This window comes from Manacus candei, unplaced genomic scaffold, assembly GCF_025592945.1.
Source record: "Manacus candei isolate 608988 ecotype Guabito, Panama unplaced genomic scaffold, ASM2559294v1 h1tg000086l, whole genome shotgun sequence".
NCBI classification, from domain to species: Eukaryota; Metazoa; Chordata; class Aves; order Passeriformes; family Pipridae; genus Manacus; species Manacus candei.
This window is the reverse complement of record NW_026138134.1, coordinates 4,108,975-4,121,091: the sequence shown is the minus strand read 5'-3', so window position 1 is coordinate 4,121,091 and position 12,117 is coordinate 4,108,975.

Below are 12,117 nucleotides of genomic sequence, written 5' to 3'. Positions count from 1 at the left end.
AAAAAACAAAATATATTTTCTTGAAACAACCTATAGAAAAAATGACTGGGTAGGTTGTATAGAATATACAGGAATAGGCAAGGCTAAAAGACAAAACCAAGAGCCACAGGAGAGGAGTTTCCCAGGATTCCAAGGCCAAGTGGCAGCTGGAACACTGGAACCTGAGCTGGCTGCTTCTTGATGTTTCCAGGAACATTCTTCTGCCATATCACAAAACATCTCTGTCTGACACCTGCAGCCTCCCCACTGTCAGAGGGAACTTTGCTCTGGGATGGAAGAAGAGTCAAATAAAGAAACGGGAAGAAACAAAGCAACACAGACTGGAGAAAAACTCAGCAGCAGAGGAGAAAAAAAGAGAAGTTCTGAGAGGAAAACTTAAAAGATGGATGTGATCCATCCATTTTGACACCAACATATGCTCCTGAGAGAGGAGCAAAAGAATTCTGCTCTTCTGTCATAGCAGTGTCTGGAAACCACCAAATGTCTGTCTCCACGTCCCCTCTGTGCAGGAGTGAGTGGGGAGGAATGGCAGCACCACATTTCCCAGCTGTATCATCATTTTAGGGGGGGGGGAAAGCAATGTAGAAGATCAGCAACAGAAAAAAACCCAAACCAAACCAATAGAAGAAAAAATAAAATAAAAACTAAAGGGAGCTGATGATCTGGAGCAAACACCTTGAACCCTGCAAGTGGTTCTGAAACAGTTTGCTCTCATACCTGTAGAGTCAGTTTTGCTTCTAACAAGAATTGCCAACAAATGCTCCTTTGTGTTGCCAGTGTTGCTTAGTCACAGCTCTCCTCAGAGGCTGGGATTAGTCTGTGTGCACCCTGTCAGCTCTGCAGTCTGTGACTCCATCACACCAGCATTCCTTTGAGAGACAAGATGTTCTCTGCAATCTGTTTTACCATATCAATGCCTGAGCAGAAAGCTCCAATCAAAGCAACTGAAAAGACAAGTGAAGAAATCAGAATATCGACACGATTTTCCACGAGGGCAAAGCCTAAAGACAGAGCCACTGTTTCTACATCTCAGAGCATTCCCATTATTACAAAAGAAAAACAGACAAGCAGGCCACAGGCACGGAAAGAATGAATCCTGCATTTGCTCCTGGCATTTGTGTTGGTTTGAACCAGCAAACCTGGGAACTGCTGCACGGGACAGGGCAGGTCATTGCATGAGAGCAGAGCAGGGACCTCCCAGCCCAGTGTCACCATCCTCTGTTGACATCCAAGGCATGAGGGTTTGGGATCTGATGCAAGACATTGTGGAACTCAACACAGGCCTCTTTTAACCCCATAAACTCAGAGAGCACTGCAATGTCCACAGGGATAAGGTGGCACAATCTAGCTGCAAACTTCAGCAACTCAAACACACACAGAAGCATCTTCCCTCCAATCTCATAACGAGTTTTTGAGTAGCAGCATCACACATCAATTCTCACACTTAGTGCTGCATCATTTATTCTCTTTAATCTGCTTTGTCTCCCATTTGTGAGCAGGTTCAGGATTTTCACCATGGCAACTTCGTGTCCTCGTGGCTCCCAAATAAAAAGTGTTATCAGGATTCAGTTCAATTCCAGTTCTGGGCAGAATACACTCTAATCCAGGCTCTGAAAAACTGAGCTGGCAAGCTCCTTATATTCTAGCTGGGAAGGAAGATAATTTGCTTTCCTGGTCAGGTCTCTGTATGGCTTTTTCACTCAGCCTTGCACAGCCTGTATCACACAGAGCCTCCAGTCTCATGTAGGTTTATTATTACCCCATGCACACCCTCATTATTATTATTATCATCATTTGAGGGGTGAGAAAACACACAGGAACAAATGAATCACGAGAAATACTTCTGTGTTGGGTACTAAAACAAAAAGAAAATGCTATTTCCTCCACTGAGTTCTTTCTTGTAAATGCCCTGAGTCAGTTGTGCAGCCTCAGCAGGAACAAACACTGCTCTCAGTAACTTGTTACTAAGATATGCAGTGGAGAGCAGCAGATTTTGAACTGTGAGATAATAGACCTTCAAACAGGTTGTTTCTTTTTACTACAATTCCACTAAGCATGCCAAGAGTTAACTCACTAGCTCATAAACTGAGAAATCCTTCTTCAACACAAAACTCTGCCTTCTTGCTCCAGCCTCAGCCAGCCTGGACAGGTCTGATGTCCCCACTGATTACACAGAATTTCACAGCTTTCCTTTACCTCCTTCTGCTGAACACAACAGCTTCCCTGCTCGGTTTTCTCTGGTTTGAACTGGCTCTCAGCATCTCCCCAGCACCACCTCCTAAAAATCCAAACACACTCTCCCCTTTCACCTCTGTGTCACTGACAGTTCCTGCATTCTGGGCAAGAGCAAGCAAAATGAAAAGGGAGAGCTGGCTCAAGGCAAAGGGCTGCTCTGCAGCAAAGGGGAAAGGGAGAACTTAAGGATGGCAAAAACTGTTGTGCAATGCAGTGTGTGAAAGTCTACCCAGGCTGGTAAGTTGTACTGGTTGCTCTGTCGTGAGGTCTGCCTCCTGACCCTCAAAAATTTATTCATGGCAAGACTTAATACTAGAATTAGGCAGTGGGATTTTAGGTCCTGCTTCCTAACACACAGATTTTGAACAGGTCAGAGTTACTGAGCAATTTATCTTGGAGTGAGTCAAGCTTTAAGATGGTAACACATAACAATACCTACCTTCCACCATAACTGCATGAGAGAGAAAAGTCCTAATGTGTGCCAGGGCTGGATTTTCCCTTATGCTCAAATACCAAACTGATTTTGGCATTAGCAGAAGAGATGTGTTTAACACTGAAGTGTAGCATGTAGACTTTTCAGTGATGACTATGCAGAGCATAGTCCCCCTTTCCTGTACATCAGTTTTGCAGACCTCATGCAGGACACTCATTCCCTCTCCAAATAACTAAGTAGGAATTCCCTGTATTACATTTTCAACCACAGAATATGATTTAAGAGCTGAAGAATTGTTTGAGAGAGCCTGAGATGTCAAGACTTGAGTGAAGACTGGAGGGCTACAGTGAAGACTTGTGAGAGTGCCTTCAGTGCCACCAACTCATAGGGAGGATCCACATTTTGAAACAGAAACTGCAGCCAAATTATACAGTGAAAACTCTCCTCATTACCCTCTCTAATGCACCACCTCTCCTGCAAGGAATCTCTTTGGCAGACACCAGGACACTGCTGGCCCAGGAAAGAAAAACAGAGGAAACAAAGCCCAGAAATTCATATGGTGACGCAAACATTTGCAGGGAACTGCAGCCCAGCACCTGCTGAAAATAGAAATGACGGTAGGAAGGCACACCCAACTCACAGCCCATCTATTCCTGTAACTCCAGAGATTACTGCTGGTGTGCCACCACACACACAACTCTGGGGTGGCACCTCCTCAGGGCAACCAGTTCTCAGGGGCCTTGCTGAGAACCTGTGATGCAGATTCTCAGTGAGGTCACATCAACACTCAGGCAAACCACAAGGAGAGACACAAAACTGCACTGAAGAATATGATTATGGTGCCAAACAGCCCAGAAATTTCTTTAGAATTACAAAATCCCGATTTGCAGAGACCCCAACCATCTGACCCAGCCCCATCCTCTGACCACTCCCAGCTGGCTGCAGAATTCCTTCTGATACCAGAGACCTTCACAGGGGGAAAAAACACCCTCCTCCTCCTCCTCCTCAGTCATGCCTTGTTACTTTACTGGCCTTAACTAAGTCAGTTCGTGAACTTTTTCCAAATCATTATTTTGCAACGACTGAAAAAACTAGTCCAGACCCACCAGCACGAAAGACCCCCCCGGGGGAGCAGATATTTTCTGGCAGCACTTGCAGAGCCCACAATCGCTCCATCCATCGGATTCCAGGCAGCAGCACCGCAAAGCACTTTGCATTCCTAATCACAGTCGGGACCTGCTCGGACCTCGACTGAGCCTCTCCTTCAACTCCACCATCGGGAGGTTTATTTTCGAGCTGAAAGGAGAGTTTTTATAATTCGGAGGTGGGAAAATTCGAGGCGGGCAATGAAATGCAGGCGAACGCGGGAATTCCAGATGCAAAGTTGTTTTCCGCCCGGCAGATTCTCCGGACCAACCCTAATCCCCCACAGCAGCGGAGTCACCTTTTGTGACCTGGGAGATGGTATCTTCGAAGCTCATTTGGCACCATTTAAATGCTCACATTTCTAAGAAAGCTATTTAGGAAACAAAGCTCAGCTGGAATCAACTTTAGCTGGTTTGGTGCTGCTAAAAAACCCTTGTAATGTTTTGCCAGGAATTTCAAGGAGAATGCCCAGTCAGAGCTATGCATTTAAGGACAAACATGATTTTTTTTTTCTAGCAGACCCATCAGCAAGAACCCTAAATAGTCTGGAACTATGTCTTAACAACCCACACCAAAACACCACTATGTTTTGTAATTAATACCCCTTTAACTGGAAAATTAATTGCAGCAGCAATGATTCTTTTTGAAGAGGCTGGAAGACTAATCCCTTCTGCCCTGTGTTTCACGAACTTTTCAAGCAAAAATCCAAAACGAGCAAGAAAAAGAATTGTTCTTTTTCTTGAAAAGCAAGAACGACCTCGAAAAATAAAAAGATCTCTGTGAAAGGGAGTTCAGAAGCCCAACTGCTGAAGGTTTAAGAACAGCAAAGAACACACCCCACCTCCAGCAGCTGAGCCTCTAGGGAGCCACAGGGGAGGCTGGAAAATCCAGAGCTCTTCCAAGGAAAATATCCCAGCACCGGCTCTGTTTTCCCATGTGTTCATGGACAGGCTCTCAGGAAGCACAGACAGGGTTAATGTCTCACCCAGCCCTCCCCGAGGTGATGGTCACCCTCCAAACACCCAAACGTGCTGCCCAAGGACTCACCACCACAAAGGCTCAGCATGGACAGGGATTCCTTGTCTGCTTGGACCAGAGAACAGCAGGGCTGACCAGGACAAGTGCAAGGGCCTGGACACCTGCCCTGTGCCCAATTCCCACCCAAGGGGTCCCAGCTGTGCCCAATTCCCACCCAAGGGGTCCCAGCTGTGCCCAATTCCCACCCAAGGGGTCGCAGCTGTGCCCAATTTGGGTGGGCTGTCCTGCCCTCTCAGCCCTGGCCATCCCAACCCCTGTGTACCACCTGTGCCCTCCCCCACAATGGCACTGCCTGTGATGTGTGTTACTAAATAAACCCACTTTGGAACAGATTCACTTTAATATTTATCGGTGTTTATCCTCCTGAAACGTTCAGGTTACCTGAAAACAGGCTTTTATACCAAATACAATGAACTTCCCAGAAGAAGAGGGCAGGACATTGAAGCCATTCCCAAAATCAGGAAGATGTGTAAAAATGGGCAATAAGCAAATTCAGCCTCCAATTCTGCAGCTTGTGTGTTTAACTCCCTGGAAGCAGACAACCCCCTGAAGCCCCAAAACCAGATTTCAACACTCACAGCTATAAAGCAGAAGCTTTTCTCTGTTCCCAAAGGGAGTGTAATAAATATTCTTCAGGACAAGAGACAGGTAGTTAGGTGGAAAATAAGCAAAAAAGACAAAAAATCAGTAAAAATGGTACCAGATTTCTCTGCCAAAGGAGGTGGGTTTGATAGCTATGAAATCTCTCCCCTGCAAGTTGACAAACCCATGTGCTGTCACAGTACCTGAGGTCTGTTCAGCTGAACTGATCCTTTCAAACACCATGAAAAATAGTGATTTTGGTAAAAATAGCCTGGCCTTTAGTGTGGCCTTCAGCTTCTCACACAACTCAACTGCTGCTGAGCCTCTTTCCTCCAAATTTTACCCCAACAGAGACTCTGTAACTGGTCCTTTTGTACATCCACTGATAGATCCACAACCCAATCTCAAGGTGAATGATTTTATCAGTCACCGAGTGCCAGCAGGCAAGAAATGCCCTAAACTATGAGACTGTCTTGACAATAAAAATATAGGAAGTGATTGCATTATTTATTTTTCCATGCCATGATTTCTTCAGCCATTCAGTTGCTCTGTCCCTCTGTTCCAGCCCCACATATTCTCCATATTTCTCCAGCCACCACTCTCGTAAAACTGGAAAACAGACAACTCTTGGGGCTGTGCAACTGAGAAAGTACAGGAAAAACCACATTGCTCTGTACAAATCTTGCTTCTTAGGCAGAAATTCCTACTCTGGCCAGGCCTGGAGCCCTGTAAGGCTGACCCACTATCCCAGACCAGGCTTTCTGATGGAGCAGTGACACCTATCCAGGTATTAAGTTAAAATCCCAATTATTTCCTTGATAGTCTGAGGAAGCTCAAATCAGTGTGCACTTAGCAGCAGTTCTGATGTTTGAATTTTAAACAGGGTATAAAATACACTCAGAAGAGTCATGGGAGCAACAGGGATGGGGAGAAAGGTGGGCAGAGGGAGGAAACCAAAGGTGTGTGGGCAAATGGACTGTGTGGAACAGCTCAGCTGTATCAGAAGTTCTGCACAAACAAAAACCAGAATATGTTGAGTAAGTGAGTAGATAAGACCCACAGGACAAAGCACAGGGAATTCCCCCAAGGCAGAAAGCCTGATAACCTGAAGAATCTTATTTTTCCTGGGGGCAAAGACTCGGGGGGAAGGGGGAGAGTTAAAGTTCAGCTCCCTCACAGCAGCTGATTTTGAGCTGGGTTCTGCTCCCTGCCTGCAGGGAGGGCTGGGGGAGGAACCAGCCAGGCAGAAGCACTACTTCTGTGACAGAAAGAGGAAGAAAAACACACATACTGCTATTTTTAAAGATGCCTGCAGCACTAGTTCCCGGTAGCCTTCTCCATTTTTAAAGAAGGAAAAGGTTGGCTAGTGAGAATTTCAGTTTGTAAGACAAGGGGTGTAAGGACAAGACTATCCAGAGCTGGAAGGGCAAGAGGCAAAGCAGGGGCAGGCTGGGACAAGAGGCACGGAAGGAACAGATCACAGAAATCACATTAAAACCTTGCAGAAAGAAACCTGGAGACAGCAAAAGCTTTTGTAAACTCCCCTGATCACAAGGAAGAGGAGAGTCAGGTTCTTACTTAAAACCACAGAATACTGAGCCAGCCCAGAAAGGCCAGGGCAGGGGGATCCTCTCAGATTATTCCAGTCTCAAGCTGCCAGTTCCTAAATTGCAGTAATTCAGCAACTGCCCTTGGATTTAATTTGATCATTTCAACCACCTCCACTGTCCCCAGTAAAGCAAATCTGTCATCTTTTCTCAGTCAAGACCTTCTTTTTTCCCATGTGGTGTTTTGTTATCCCAAAAAGTCATCCCAAAAGAGTGAGTTAAGGGGAAAGTACACCTCAAATGTCATTTCCTGTGGGACTGTAACAGATGATAACTGAAGTCAAGACAGGGACTTTATCCCAGAAAAATTGGTCTGTGTCTGCCTGGTACATAAATAAGATGCCTGTGACCTAGCAGGGCTCAGAAATAGCCTTTTTATGAGTTCTGAGAGTTCCCATCCTGTCACACAAAGGATGTGCTGGCAGGGAACTGCTGACTTACAGAACCAGCAGCACTGAGCCTTTCATCTAAGGACGTCCCTGTGCTTCCAGAACTGGAGGCCTGAATCCCTGCAAGGTTTGGAGCAACAACCTGCTGTGATGCTGTCACCTGGCTCCACTCACCTAAAAACCAGTGGTGGAGAAAAGAAAACACAAACCTGTGCCAACAGTCCAAACAACCTCAGCTCCAATTTTCCACCGGGGTTCCCAAATACTCCCCAAACCACAAACATTAACAGCTTTATCCATATAACAATGAAAAGCAGCTACTTTTATAGCAAGTTCCCCATTTCCAGGTGTATTCCTGGGGTGAGGTCAGAGGGACAATGCTGTTATTTCATTTCAGGAGTCCAGCTCAGTCATTCTGGGAGCTGTGTTGAGCTTTTCGTGTCCCAGCTCTCTGCAGTCCTCTGCCAAACTGGGAGCAGCACAGCCCTGCCTGGAACCAGTCCCTTCATTGTGGCTGAATTTTGTCCTAAGTTCTCAAGGGTCTCAAACCAGCTCTGCTAGATTAGGTTTGAATTACTCTGTATTTCTGTCTGGAATAGCCAGGTCTGAGCTGCTCTGGAGGAAAGTTCATTCTGTGCTGAACAGACAGAACGTTCCCAAGACAAATGTCCCAGTCCCCAGCTGTGGCTGAGCTTTCCTTCCTGGGCAGGTGAGCTGGGCTGCAGGAGAAGTGCCCCCCACTCCCCCCAGCACCACCCAGGGAGGCTGAATATAAACTCAGAAGGGAAGGAGCTGCTCAACTTCCCTGGATCACAGCTGGATCCAGCTTGTTGCTGAGACTAAACTCCTCCACAAGGTGAATTTCTCCTTGAGTGCAGGATCTCCACAACCCAGGGTCAAATTTCCTCCCAGTCCAGAAGGCAAAGGTGTCAGCAAGTGAAAAAAAAAACAAAGAGGGGGGCCACAAAAGAATAAAACCCAAGAGGGGTGATTCTGTGCATGAACACACTCTTTCTGAGCTTAGCTAAGGGGTTTGGAGGTGCAGTTTGCTAAGAGAGGGTGGAGAAGCCAAGGTAAGCAAAGGATTTACAGCACTACAAAGTCTTCCTCGTTCTTAGTTACTGCTGACCTAAAAAACACAGGTAAATACACTGCAGGAAAACTCCTTGGGGTGGTAAATCATTGATGGGAGACATTTGCTGGTGGACATTTTGCTTGTGGATCAAATAACATTTACATCTTAAATTTAATATTATTTCCCCAGGAAGGATGTCGAGGACTGTTTACTGAGTGTACAACCCTTCTTTTGCTAGAGGAGAAAAAATTAACTCTGGCTCTTCTGACAAGACCAAAGAAACCCCCCCAGGTTCTGACCTCATTTATAGCAAAATATATCAAAATTTCATGTTTATGGAGTTAATCCAACTTCCCAGCAGCATGTAACAAGAGAGAACCAGGTCTTTTTATAGTTCCAATCTCCAACTCCTGCAGCAGTGCTGTGATGTAGATCCAGCCCACAAACACCCCTCTGGCATCACTTGTGAGCATATTCATCAGATGGCCCCTCTCCAAAGGGCAGTTGGCCCAGGTTCTCCAGCCTGTGGTCATTCACCCTTCCTGTCCTTCCCCTTCCAGGCCATTCACTCAAGAGCTGGACTCGATGACCCTCGTGGGTCCCTTCCAACTCGGAGTATTCCGTCACTCTGCTCAGCCCGTGGATCCTGGAGAGCTCAGTGCTTCAGGCAAGAGGCTTTGGAGAACAGTTTCACTGCCAGGCAGTGTCTGACCTCAACAGCCAGGGCTCCAAGAGGCCTTTGACCCACACAACATGTTGACTTCCCTGTTGACCACAACCCAGTTATCGCCTCCCCGGCGCCGCTCGCAAAGGTCAGACCCGGGCACTTGGGCTCTCCAGGAGGGTTTAGCAAGAGCTGGGGCTCATGGAAACCACCAGCTTTCCTCACTGCCACGTTCTTCACTTTATCTGTGTTTGCCTTGGCACATTTGCTCCAAGAAATAGGCTTATTAGCAGCTTTTCCCCCCACGGGAATACTGCAGGTGTACACTTGGTGTGGTTTTGGAATGGCAAAATAAAGAGCTGTTTGCTTGGTGGCTCCAAGGTGTGGGAGTGATGGGCTGCAGCAGATTTCCCACAGGGAACTGGGCATATTTTGTGGTATTTTGGGCTTTGATTTGCCAGAACTTCCACTGGCTGACAGATGGGTGAGGGGGAGATGAGGAATCGATGCCTATTGCTTTTGGGAGATAGAAGTGGAATTTCCAGGTCTCTCTTTTCCAGGGTCTAATACTTCCAAGTCAGTAAAAGGCAATAAGGAAACCCAAGTTTCTTCTTCCTCCTCCTCACTTCAGGTTTCTTCTTCCTCCTCCTCACTTCAGGTTTCTTCTTCCTCCTCCTCACTTCAGGTTTCTTCCAGTTCTAATGACTGGACACCTGACTTACTCAAAGACAAGAACTCATCCTGCTTAATTTCTTCCCTTGGGCATCAGTTCCCTGCTGAAAATATGACACCACTTTCCCATGAAACACTGAATTTTTCCAAGATTGTCACACAGTTCTCACAAAACCAGACACAGGTGATTCTCACTGCATGTGAACCTCACTGGGGACTCCCAACAGCCCTCTGCTTATTTGGGGCTCACAGTTAAAAAAAAAATACATTTTGGAGATGTTTCTGTTTAGTTCAAAATATTTTCAGCAATGAACGAGTTGCATAACAGTGCTGCAAGTTTAAAACTGCTTGTGAATTTATCTGAGATCAATGTACCACTGGGTGTTGTAGAGAGAAAAGTCCTGCTCTTGGTGATTAGGTTTTACAACCTGTTCTATTTTTTAACAGGAACCTTGAGGAAGAAGAGTTCTATAGGCTATAGGCTTTGCAAGATGATCTGCATTTTTACACACAGTTTTAATATGTTTCCCATCGTGGTTCACACACAAGTGCTCAGCACAGCAGATCAGCTGGACTGATGAATCACCAGGTCTGTGTAAGATGGGACAGGGTCCATCCCATGAAGATAGGAGCTATCTCAGGAGTTATAAAGTTATTTATGGAAGCTGCGAGGTAAGAGATAAAATTAGAAGAACTTGTTAATTGAACACTTCAACGTTTCCAGAGACAAAACTACTGTGGTAAAGATAAACCAGCTTGGGGCTGCAGCTTGTCCTCCTGTCACTGTCTGTGAGGACCAAAGTCTTTGGGCATTTCCCTGGCTCCAGAGTGATTCCCTGCTGTTCTGAGTCAGGGGACTGTGTGCTCAGAAATGAAGTATTTGCTCTGTCAGGCTTCTGACAACCATAAATTCAGTCTGTCATCAAGGAATAAACCAAGGATAAAGGTGGCCTCCAGAGCCCAGCACCAAAGAACTTCCACTGCTGGTGTCTCCCAGTTCCTCTGGAAGTGGCAGCCCCAGTTTCATTCCTGTTGCCCTGTGGGGAACGACTCCTTTTACCTGTGGTAGAGACACAACACACCCTAAGGAAAGGGTCAGCACTGCTTTCACTCAGCTCAGGGGCTCACCTGGGGATGGAACTTCCAAAAGCAACTTGGCTTTTTTTGCCAGATTTTCTAGTTTTCCCTCTGGCAGGTAGAACTTTGGAGTCATCACATTTCTTCAGTTGAGCTGGAGAGAGAAGAGAGAAAAATCAGCTGATAAGATCCAACATAATCCTTGTACTTCCACGGACACAGCACATCATCCACAACCCCAGGACTTCACACACAATGCAAAGAGATTAAGAAGCATTTTCTCCTTAATTTATAGTTTTTTAGTTCTGGGGGGAAAAAAAAAAAAAGATTTCCCATTTTGACTATAAATTGAAAAAACTCTTTCCTCCAGGCTTTTATTCCTCCCATAGGAGCACAAGTAATAGGTTATTCTCTCCTCTCATGTTTGAGAACAAGGCTATAGAAACATCTAATTCAGGCTCACACCCAGGAATTTTGGAGTGACAATGCTGTAAGTCTTTCAGCAGTAGTGTGAAAACAGCTTCTTGGGAACCTTCATGTCCTGTACAGGATAAAACCATGGTATTAAAGCCAGAAACTTTCAAAAGAATATTTCCTGGAGGTGGAACTGGGAGATCTCTGTACTACATGAAGGCAGTCTTGACTTGCACTGGAGCATTTTCAAAACCAGCCTTAATTTCAGAGTCCAGTTTCTGGTGTTTAGCTCTGCCTTCAGTAAATGTTCAACATCACTGCCTCTGAGGGGAGCTAAGGATGTTCAGAGGCTAAAATTGGGACTCCACAGCACAAACCCTTGTTATGTTTCCATCTTGGTTCTGCAGCAAGTTCTTCACCTGGCCATGCACAGCTGCCAACTTAACTTCACCTGAAAGCACACAGAAGGCAGGATTCAAGGGCAGGAAGCTACAAAGAGCTTTGGCAATGAAACAAGAGACATGTCAGCTATGCAAAGATGATCCCCACTGAAAAATACTCCAAATCTGGGAGCATTTTAGTTGAGAACTATGATTCAGGACCTCAAAAATCCTCATTGGGCATATATATATATGCTTTTATTAGATATTTTCATTGGACCTTTCATTCTCACAGCATCTAAAGGTTCCATATCTGGGTGTGTGAGAGGAAGGATTAACCAGGTGATGAGCACAGCCAGGGGCAGCCTCTGGAAGTGCCACAAAACACCATCAGGAACAGCCTCT